Source organism: Heterodontus francisci, unplaced genomic scaffold (genome assembly GCF_036365525.1).
Source record: "Heterodontus francisci isolate sHetFra1 unplaced genomic scaffold, sHetFra1.hap1 HAP1_SCAFFOLD_59, whole genome shotgun sequence".
Lineage (NCBI taxonomy): Eukaryota > Metazoa > Chordata > Chondrichthyes > Heterodontiformes > Heterodontidae > Heterodontus > Heterodontus francisci.
The window spans coordinates 8271128-8282650 of NW_027140758.1; the positions used below are offsets into that span (position 1 = coordinate 8271128).

The 11523-nt window shown below is 48.4% G+C and overlaps 1 non-coding gene across 1 annotated transcript; it reads left to right on the plus strand.

Moving 5' to 3' along the window:
* Window positions 1–10894: 10894 nt before the first annotated feature.
* trnar-ucg (transfer RNA arginine (anticodon UCG)) lies at window positions 10895–10983 on the plus strand. The gene is given in 2 exon segments: window positions 10895–10931; window positions 10948–10983. It is a non-coding gene; the product is annotated as a tRNA-Arg (tRNA).
* The last annotated feature ends 540 nt before the right edge of the window (window positions 10984–11523 follow it).

An 11523-nucleotide genomic window follows, 5' to 3' on the forward strand; every position in this document is an offset into this window, starting at 1 on the left:
ACACCCCAGTGAGCCAGTGGCACTTGAGATGGCTTGGCCATGTGTGCACATGGAAGATGGCAGGATCCCCAAGGACACATTGTACAGCGAGCTCATCACTGGTATCAGACCCACCGGCCGTCCATGTCTCCGCTTAAAAGACGTCTGCAAACGCGATATGAAGTACTGTGACATTGATCACAAGTCGTGGGAGTCAGTTGCCAGTGATCGCCAGAGCTGGCGGGCAGCCATAAAGGTGGGGCTAAAGTGTGGCGAGTCGAAGAGACTTCGCAGTTGGCAGGAAAAAAGACAGAAGCGCAAGGGGAGAGCCAACTGTGTAACAGCCCTGACAACCAATTTTATCTGCAGCACCTGTGGAAGAGTCTATCACTCTAGAATGGGCCTTTATAGCCACTCCAGGCGCTGCTTCACAAACCACTGACCACCTCCAGGTGCTTACCCATTGTCTCTCGAGACAAGGAGGCCAAAGAAGAAGATTCTTCCACCTCTCTGAGATTTGGCTACATATTTTCTCCTCTATCTCTTCCTGTCTGTTTAGAGGCCTGTAGGACACTCCCAGCCAAGTGATTGTCCCCTTTTTGTTTTTAAGTTCTACCCATATGGCCTCATTTGAGGAATTTCTAAGATATCATCCTTCCTTACTGCAGTAATTGACTCCTTGATCAACAGTGCAATGCCACCTCCTCTTTTACCCCTTCACCTGTCTTGCCTGTAGATTCTGTACCCTGGAATACTGATCTGCCTGTCCAGCCCCTCCCTCAACCATGTCTCTGTGATAGGAATAAGGTCATAATCCCATGTGCTAATCATCGCCCTCAATTCATCTGCCTTATTAGTACGACTCCTTGCATTAAAATAGATGCAATCCAGCCTTGCATTTTTCACTTGTGCCATAGCAGGTCTATATTTGCTCTGCCTTCCAGACTGACTCAGTTTCTCTTTTAAATTTGACTGTGTTTAACCCCCTACTGTACCTCCACTCTGTATCCGACCCACCTGCCAAATTAATTTAAACCCCCGCTACCCCCCAAAACAGCACTGGCAAACCTCTCAGCAAGTATGTTGGTCCCGTTCCAGTTCAGGTGCAACCCGTCCAACTTGGACAGGTAGGTCCCACCTTTGCCAGAAACAGACCCAGTGGTCGAGGAAACTAAGGCCCTCCCTCCTGCACCATATCCTCAGCCAAGCATTCATCTGCTCTACCCTCTTACTCTGATACTCATTAGCAATTGGCATTGGGAGTAATCCGGAGATTACAACCTTTGAGGTCCTGCTTTTTAATCTGCTATCTAGCTCCCTAAATTCTGGTTGCAGGACCTCATCCCTCTTTCTACCTATGTCATTGGTGCCAATGTGTACCATGACCTCTGACTGTTCACCCTCCCCCTTGTCCTGCAGGCACTCTGTGACATCCTTGTCCCTAGCACCAGGGAGGCAACATACCATCCTGGACTCACGTTTTCAGCCACAGAAATGCCCATCTGTACCTCTTACGATAGAATCCCCTATCACTATAGCTCTTCTACTCCTTTTCCTCCCCTCTTGTGCAGCTGATCCACCTGTGGTGCCACAGACTTGGTTCTTGCTGCATTCCCCTGAGAAGCTATTTCCCCCAACAGTATTCAAAGTAGAAAATCTGTTAGAAAGCGAGATGGATCCAGGGGACTCCTTCACTACCTGTCTCGTTCTTCTATTCTGCATGGTGGTCACCCATTCACTTTCTGCCTGAGCAGTCTTTACCTGCGGTGTGACCACCTCCCTATATGTGCTATCCACAATGATCTCAGCCTCGCGGATGCTCCACAGTATCTCCAGCCACCGCTCCAGATCCGAAACGTGGATTTCGAGTAGCTGCAGCTGGAGACACTTCCTGCACACGTGTTCGCCCTGGACACTGGAAGTGTCCCTGACATCCCAAATTGCACAGGAGGATCACTCCACATTGCTGAGCTGCCCTGCCATGACTTACCCTTAATTTATCCCCTTAAACTACCCAAAAATTAAATTATTTACACTAGGGACCTTGATTCTCCCCGAAAAAACACGACCTCCTTTATTGAAAAAACTGTAGACCTTTCCCTTTACTTTTAGTTACTTACCCAGCTATTTTGGATAACTCCCTAACAGCAGATACTCACCAACCAATCACCTTGCAGCCTTCCTGTGACATCACTGCTCACTTTGTTTTCAAACTCCAGCGTGCCTGGACTGCTCTCCGCTTCTCACCCGGAAGGTGAGTGACTGGGCCGCAATCCTCAGGCTCAATTTATCGGCTCCACTCTCGGTGTTCTCCCCACAGGTCCGCTCCTCTCCCGGAAGGTGAGTGACTGGGCCACGATCCTCAGGCTCAATGTATCGGCTCCACTGTCGGTGTTCTCCCCACAGGTCCAGACCTCTCCCGGAAGGTGAGTGACTGGGCCGCGATCCTTGGGCTCAATTTATTGGTTCTGCTCTCGGCGTTCTCCCCACAGGTCCACTCCTCTCTGCTCCGCTCCCGGAAGGAAAGTAAGTCTGGTATCTGTGACGGACAATGAGGAGAAACACAATATAAGGAGATGGTGAAATACATTTTACTCTTTAGACGATATTATTTATTATATTTCAGCTGTTCCTTGTTTTACAAATATTTTTGCGGGCTTTTCAAATTTGTGAATGGGTTTCAGCTCTGACAATTTGCCGCTGCCAATCTCCGCCCCATTTTCTCATTGCCCTTTGATGATCGGCAAAATAGCAGCGACCTGATTGGTGACATGAACCAGCCAATGAGACTCAGCAGACAGTAACCAATCAGAAGTAGCCGGACTGCATTCCTCCAGAAGGTAAAGCAGGGAAGTGCGGGAGGAATTCCTCACTCTTTGTGAAAGTATTTGTGAGATTGTGGAAATGTCTGGAAGAGGAGCAGGGGAGAGACCATGATCCTGTCTCAGGTAAGTTTTTGAGTAAAATGGCTGTAACCAATTCTGTAACTTCAGGCCAGGGAGTGTGTAACATCGTTCGGGTGGTCGTGAAGGATAATGATGGAGATGCACCGGTTGATCGTACCTTCTTCATTAAGAAAATCCTGATTGATTGCTGTGGATTCCAAGCTGTAAACATCTTCTGATTGCAGGACTTCCCCAGCAGTGGATATTTTGACGTGACGTTCAAGTACGTGGCGGATGCATCAAGTTCCTGAAGGTGTTCAAGGAGAAGGGAAACCAGGCGCCGCTGTCGATCCTCACAGTGGAGCCGCTCTTCACACTGCCATCGCAACGTGACCGGGTGGTGAGAAGCCACCTCTACAACCCCCATGTTCCTGTCATGGATGTACTCACCTTCCTCACCAGGTACGTCAAGGTGGCCGGCGGCAGCACTGATGTCAAGGACCCATTTGGATTTGGACCAGCTAGCGGCAGGTCAAGGTGACCTTGAAGGTCAATGCCAACGGAGCCATCATCCATCCTCCCTCCAGCTTCACTTTCGGGGGAAGTCGAGGCTTCATGGTCTACGCGGAGCAGCCCAGAGTTTGTCGTACCTGCGGCAAATCTGGTCACGTGGCAGCTAACTGCAGCACAGTCGTCTGCAAGAACTGCAAAAAGGAAGGCCATCACACCAAGGACTGTAAACATTGTAAGTACTGCAACCTGTGAGGTGGGGCAGGCCACCTCTACAAAACCTGCCCCAAACGCTGCCTCAGTTATGCTCAGGCAGCAAGGACCAAGGAAAGACCGGGTTAAGGAACGGTGAACATGTCTGGTGCTGGGAGGGAAACAAGCAATCCTCCCCACAGCGATGAAAGTCTATCTGAGAAAGAGAAGAAAGGGGAGGCAGCTGCAACCAGAGACCCAACACCTACTCCGTGCCTGGAAACTCCTCCTCTACAGACAGAATTAATGGAGGAGGAGGCAGCAGATGGACAAACAGGTCAGTGGCAGGTGGTACAAAGGAAGACCACAAAGAAAAAACCTCCAAAAAAAGAACAGGTCACCACCCAAACCAATGGCAAGAGGAGGCTACCGTCTGAGACAGACTACAGCAGCTCCTCCTCACTGGACGAATAAGGGCCGGAACGATGGCACCTCCAAAAGAAGCAGCAGAACTCAAAGGAGCTGGAAGATAAAGCCCCCCAGCTCTGGGGCACTGGAAGCTGTGACACGCCCAGCGCACCCCAAACCAAAAGCATAGAACCCAAGGAGATGCTCAGTGCACCCCAGCTCCGGGAGACCGAGAGCAGCGAAGTGTCCTGCGCACTCCAGCTCCAGCTCCGGAAGTCAGGAACAGTGATGTCTTTGAGGAGGGACCGAGGGGAAAGACACCAACAGCAGAGGACAACCCAAGCCTTGCTGCCTACAAGACCCGCCCCCCACCCGCCGATGTCACCCCAGTGGAACAAAACCCTCATGAATAACCATGAGGGGTTTCTGGGCTCAACGAATGTGAAACAGCTTGCGTACACTATGGGTATGCAGGAACATACTCAAGGACTGGGACTAGCAAGGACACCTGGTGTGGTAAGCAACACCCAACTTTATAGTGGATATAAAGATTGCTTCGATTAACATGCATTGTGTTAAATCCACCACGTGATGTGTTTCAACCTTGGATGACTTCGCAAAGGTCAAAGCCGGCGTACTGTTTCGTCAGGAGTGTGGAATCCTGCACCGCAGCACTTACAGGCAATGGTCACGATGGTGATCCCATGGGACATCGATCTGGTCCAGGGCAAATGATTCCTGTTCCTCCGGCCTGGGGATTCTGCTGCGGGGAGGCAATTTAACCATCTCTGAAGTTAAGATGCTGGTGGGCGGTCGCCTTCTCGTAGCAGATCTAATGTACAACAATGCTCCGCTCCATTTAAGCAACGTATATGCCCCGGTCGAATACAGTGAGCGGCTGACCATCCTCCAGCAACTCACACTGCTGCTGGTGACATCCAGGCCGATCATTCTTGGAGGTGACTTCAACTGCATCATTGATGCAGCTGGACAATCTGGCAGTGACGACAGAAAACAGGACGCTACGCCCAGATTCTTATAAAATGCCAAACTGCACAATGTCTTCAGCAAACCTGCAGACAGAGAGCAGCGTAGATACACCTGGACAAGATCGGACGGGTCTGCCCGTTCCAGGATTGACTTCCTGTATGTGTCCCCTGCTTTCACGGTCAGATCCACCGACGTCAAGCCGGTGTTCTTCTCCAGCCACTGCCTCTTACTGGCTGACTGTCACTTACAGGATGACCAGCGGGTTGGCACGGGGACATGGAAGCTCAATGCTACACTACTAACCTCAGAGAACATTGAGCAACTCAAAAGAGATTGAAAAAGTTGGAGAACAGTGAGACCCTCCTTGAGTATCCGGTGCACTGGTGGGAAGTGATCAAGGTGAATATCAAGAGGTTCTTTATCTCCAAAGGTGTTCAGAGGGCGAGAGAGAGACAAAGGGAAATGTCCCAACTCCCGAAAAGTATGCAAAATCTGCTCCGGCTGCAGTCGATGGGGGTCGAGGTCAAGGAGGATCTCCAAGAGGTGTAGAGCCAGCAGGCCTCGCTCTTTGCCACGGAGGCCTCCAAGATCATCTTCCGGTCCAGAGTCTGCTCCATTGAGCAGGATGAGACGTGCTCGCGTTTCTTCTTCCAAAAGGTACACAGAGAGAGCTCTGTGATCAGCAGCCTGAAGGAAGAGGATGGCTCAGTCACAACTTCACACTCCGACATACTAAGGATTAGCAAATCCTTGAATGCTGGGCTGTAAGACGTGAAGTCTATGGACAGCACGTCCTCCCAGTCCTTCCTGTCATCTATCACAGAGGTCTGAGATGACAGCATGCAGGAGAATCTGGACAAACCGCTAACTCTGGACAAGCTGACAAAGGCCATCAAGTCTTTTGAGACGAAGAAAACTCCCGGAAGCGACGGCTTACCAGTTGAGTTGTATTCGGCCCTGTGGTACTGGGTCAGCCCAGACCTGCTGGAAGTGTACGAGAGTATGCTCCTGGCCGGCAGCATGTCAGAATCCATGAGGAAAGGCATCATCACCCTCATCTACAAGCAGAAGGATGAGAGGGCAGAAATCAGAAATTGGCGGCTCATCTCACTGCTTAATGTAGACTACAAGGTTCTGTCCAAAGTCATCGCCAGTCGAGTCAAGTCTGCTCTGGAGTTGGTGATTCACCCTGACCAGACCTGTACTGTACCCAGCAGGAAGATCTCTGATAGTGTCGTGCTACTTAGGGATACGATCGCCTATGTACGGGTCAGGAGGGTGGACACCTGCCTCATCAGCCTGGACCAGGAGAAGGCTTTTGACAGGATATCGCACACATACATGATGGATATGCTCTCCAAAATGGGGTTTGAGGAGGGAATCTGCAATTGGATCAAACTGCGCTCCACAAACATCAGTAGTACAGTCCAAAAAATTGGGTGGGAATCAGAAAGTTTCCAGTCAAATCTGGAGTCAGACAGGGCTGTCCTCTTTCCCCTGCCTTGTGTGTTTGCTGTATCGAACCCTTTGCTGAGTCTATTTGGAAGGATGCGGGCATAAGAGGGGTGACAATCCCAGGCAGCGGAGTCACTCAGGTCAAAGCCTCCCTGTACATGGATGATGTTGCTCTAGTCTGATCGGATCCGCTGTCCATTCACAGACTGATGAGCATCTGCGACCAGTTCGAACTGGATTCGGGAGCCACTGTTAACCATGGCAAGAGCGAGGCCATGTTCCTTGGAAACTGGGCTGACCGATCCTTTGTCCCCTTCACCGTCAGGTCAGACTACCTGAAGGTGCTGGGGATATGGTTTGTAAGGGCCGGGACGCGCACCAAAACCTGGGAGGAGCGAGTAGCCAGGGTACAACATAAACTGAGCAAGTGGGAGCAGCGATCTCTCTCTATTATGGGTAAGAACCTGGTCATCGGGTGCAAGGTGCTCACGTTGTTGCTGTAAGTGGCACAGGTCTGGCCCATACCCCACTCCTGCGCTGTGGCGATCACCCGAGCCAATTCCCGCTTTATCTGAAGACACAAAATGGACAGGGTCCAGAGGGACACGATGTTCAAACCTCTGGATAAAGGCGAAAAAATGTACTCAACATCGCCCTCAACCTGATAGCCGCCTTAGTATGTGGCTGCATCAAGCAGTGCGGAGAGCCCCAGTATGCAAACACCAACTGTCACTATGTGCTGAGGTTCTATCTGACCCCGGTGTTGCGAAGGATGGATCTAGTCACATTGCCACGGAACGCTCCATCCAGTTGGACTGTGCGTTCGTGGAAATGTTTGTGTGGAAAAACACCTTTGACCACCAATCCATCAGGCAGTGGTCTGCACGGAATGTCCTCAAGTATATTTTTGGAAAAGAAAAGTCTGGAAGAGGAAAGACCGGCGGGAAAGCTCGGTCCAAGGCCAAGTCTCTCTCCTCCTGGGCTGGACTGCAGTTCCCGGTTGGCCGTGTTCACAGGCTCCTGAGAAAGGGCAACTATGCTGAGCATGTGGGTGTCGGAGCCCCGGTCTATCTGGCTGCTGTGCTCGAGTATTTGACCGCTGAAATCCTCGAGTTGGCCTATAACGCGGCCCAGGACAACAGGAATACCCGCAACATCCTCAGACACCTACAGCTGGCTGTCGAGAATGACGAGGAGCTCACCAAACTGCTGGGAGGGGTGACCATCACTCAGGGCTGGGTGCTGCCTAATATCTAGGCCATGCTGCTGCCCAAGAAAACCAGCGCTCCGGGCACCAAAACCAAGGCAATCTGCCAGGATTTTATCAAATACCCAAAGGTTCTTTTCAGAGCCACCCACAGTATCATTCTTGTAAATCTCCTCTGTACTCTCTACACAGCAATTATGTCCTTTCTGTCATGTGATGACCAGAACTGCACGCAATACTCCAGCTGTGGCCAAACCACCGTTTTAAACAGTTCTCGCATTACATCCCTGCTTTTGTCGACCAAGAAAGGAAAGCATACCATATGCCTTCTTCACCACTCGATCTACCTATCCTGTCACTTTCAGGGACCTGTGGACATGCACTCCAAAGTCTCTCACTTCTTCTGCCCATCTCAGTATCTTCCCGTTTATTGAGTATTCCCTTGCTTTGTTTGCCCTCCCCAAATGCATTACCTCACACTTCTCCAGATTGAATTCCATTTGCCACTTTTCCGCCCACTCAATTAATCCATTCATATCATTCTGAAGTCCACAGCTGTCCTCCTCACTATCAATTACACGGCCAATTTTTGTGCCATCAGCAAATTTCCCAATCATAGCTCCCACATTTAATTCCAAATCATTATTTTTCTTTTGAAGCGATACAGCACTGAAAGAGGCCCTTCTGCCCACCGAGTCTGTGCCGACCACAAACCATCCATGTTATACTAATCCTACACTAATTCCATATTCCTACCACATCCCCACCTGCCCCTATATTTCCCTGCCACCGACCGATACTAGGGATAATTTATAATGGCCAATTAACCTATCAACCAGCAAGTCTTTGGCATGTGGGAGGAAACTGGAGCACCCAGAGGAAACACACGCAGACACAGGGAGAACTTGCATACTCCACACAGGCAGTACCCAGAATTGAACCCGGGTCGCTGGAGCTATAAGGCTGCGGTGCTCACCGCTGCGCCACTGTGCTGCCCGTGTGGTAATATGCACCACAAACAGCAAGGGACCCAACACTGAGCCCTGTGGAACGCCACGAAAAACCGCTTTCCATTTGCAAAAACATCCGTTGACTACTATCCTTTGTTTGCTGTCACTGAATCAATTTTGGATCCAACCTGCCACATTCCCCTGCATCCCATGGGCTTTCATTTTATTGACCAGACTGCCATGTGGGACCTTATCAAATGCCTTACTAAAATCCATGTAAACCACATCCACCGCACTATCCTCATCAATGTTCCTTGTTACTTCCTCAAAAAACTCAATCAAGTTAGTGAGACATGACCTTCCCTTAACAAACCCATGCTGACTTTCCCTGATTAATCCGTGCCATTCTAAGTGGTAGTTTATCCTGTCCCTCAGAATTGATTCGAATAATTTACCCACCACTGAGGTCAGACTTACCACATCCTTTTAAAATAATAGTACAACGTTCGCAGAGCTCCAATCCTCCGGCACCTCCCCCATATCCAGTGAGGATTTGAAGATGATCCGCAGCGCATCCACTATTTACTCCCTGGCTTCCTTTAACAACCTCAGATGCAAACCATCCGGCCCTGGTGATTTATTCATTTTGAAGGATGTCAGACTCTCTAGTACTTCCACTCTCATTATGCTTATCGTATCTAATATTTCACACTCCTCTTCTTTTACTACAATGTCTGCATCATCCCTCTCCTTTGTGAAGGCAGAGACAAAAAACTCATTAAGAACCCCGCCCACATCTTCTGGATCCACACAGAAGTTCCCTTGTACATCTCTGATAGGCCATACCCTTTCCTTAGTTATCCTCTTGCTCTTAATGGACTGATAAAACATCTTTGGGTTTCCTTCAAGTAGTTGTATCCAGTCCACATCCACCAAATCACCTCTCAGTTTTGTAAAATTTGCCTTCCCCCAATTTCGAACTTTTACTTTTCGAGCTGCCCTGCCATTACTTAGCTTTACAAACTCATTATTGCTCGTGTAATAAGTGTAATAAGTAGAATAATTTACCAGTTACTCACCGATCAGCTTCTTCCCCTATACCATGGAGGCTGAAAAGGCAGAAGAGACCAAAGAGCACCTCCTTCCCCCAGTCAGTGAAGTCCCTCACACATCAACTCACAGCTTCACACTCTGTCCAAACAGCACTTTCTAATTAGTAATTATTCATAAATTACACTAACTAAAACATTAGTAACCTGACCAATTACAAGGTAGCTATTTGAGGGTTTTTAAACAAAGAGCTTTTCTCCCTATCCCAAAGGCTCTTTTCAGATCCACCCACAGTATCTGAAAGGGCTGATTACTGTCTGAAGTCTGCTGTACCCACACCTCTGTCTATCCCTCTTCATCTAGAACAACCAGCATCATCTTCCATTCCTTTCACCATCATGTGTTTAACTCGCTTCTCCTTATAGACAGTCAGATATCAATGTAATAATGAAATGATCTGTGTCAGTGCTGGCCATTTCCCTGTCCTGATTTCAGACCCTACTCTGGACACTTGTTTCCCATTCCAGGACCTTCTTGTATTAATATTCAGCACCACCTGTCAGTCAGAAACTTGTCTCAATGAACCGATCCTTTTACTGAACTTCCAACTGCTGCTGTCTATTTCTCGAGGGAAAGAGCTGCTCACTGTATAAGGATGTGAGGGGAATGTAACCCGGCTGCTGGTGAGACGGTCCCGTCTTCTCAATCAAAATTTTACTACAGTGATTCCCAGATTCCCAGCTGGTCTGTTGAGGATTTTGTTTTCACAGAAATATCTTGTTAAATACAAATCTGATTCCAACATGTCAGTAACAGTAGAGAATGGGAACCTTTTAAAAGGATGAAGCAACTATTTCAGTGTCTTCTCACTGTTCCCCTGAAGCCTGTGTGAAGGGGAATTACCAATAGTCTGTAATTTATTACTTCCACACCGAGTTTGAGTTATTTGTCGCGTGAAAGATTGCTGAACGGAGTCTTTTACTGTCAGTTACGGATGAGAAGTTGACAAAAATTGGCAACATAAAGCTGTTCATAAAATAGCACCAGCAATTTGAGTCGGTAAAAGCAAAATTGTGTTTTAAAAGTTTATTTAAACCGCTACGGGAAAATAGATTTTTATGTACTTTTCCAGTCGATCACTTCTTTTCCACAGTGAAATTTTAGGCTTTCACAAATTCAAATATTCTGCCAGGTTGACAGGTTCACCCAATGATTTTTTGTATTTTGTGCTTCGAGATTCTCTGATTGAATCATTCATGTAAGCTAATGGCTGTGTGGCCTAATGGATAAGGCGTCTGATTTCGGTATATTCTATGATGTTATCAGAAGATTGCAGGTTCGAGTCCTGCCACGGTCATTTTGACCCAAAAGGATTATGCAGGGATTTGGGGATTGAGTCGGGGACTGAACAGATTGGAAACCCGACATGGACTCAATGGGGCGAATGGCCTCCTCATGTGCTGTCACTGACTTTATGAGAAGAGGGTGACCAATCAGAAGTGGGCTGGGGTGACAGCGGGTTCAAACTGCAAGAATTCCAGGTCCCTGAATGACTGAGCTGAAACTACTCAGTTTTACTGCAGCAAACACCGTCTCGGGGGAAATAACATCACAAATAATTCCATTTGACTAATTATTCAATTATAAAACAATGTGAAGGTGTGATGTTACTTTTCACTGTGAGGGGAGAATCCGCCATCTGGGTAAATCAGCAACTTTATAACATCGTCTGTACGTTTAGAAAAGAAACGATGAAGACTCTCCCCATAACCCTGGTGTGGTGGAAAGGCTCAATTCAGAGATTGGAATATAACGAGAGCACAACATAAATCATTAACTGATATTTCCGGCATAAAACACACCCCAGCTCCCGTTCCCATGTCACTGCTGTCCCTAT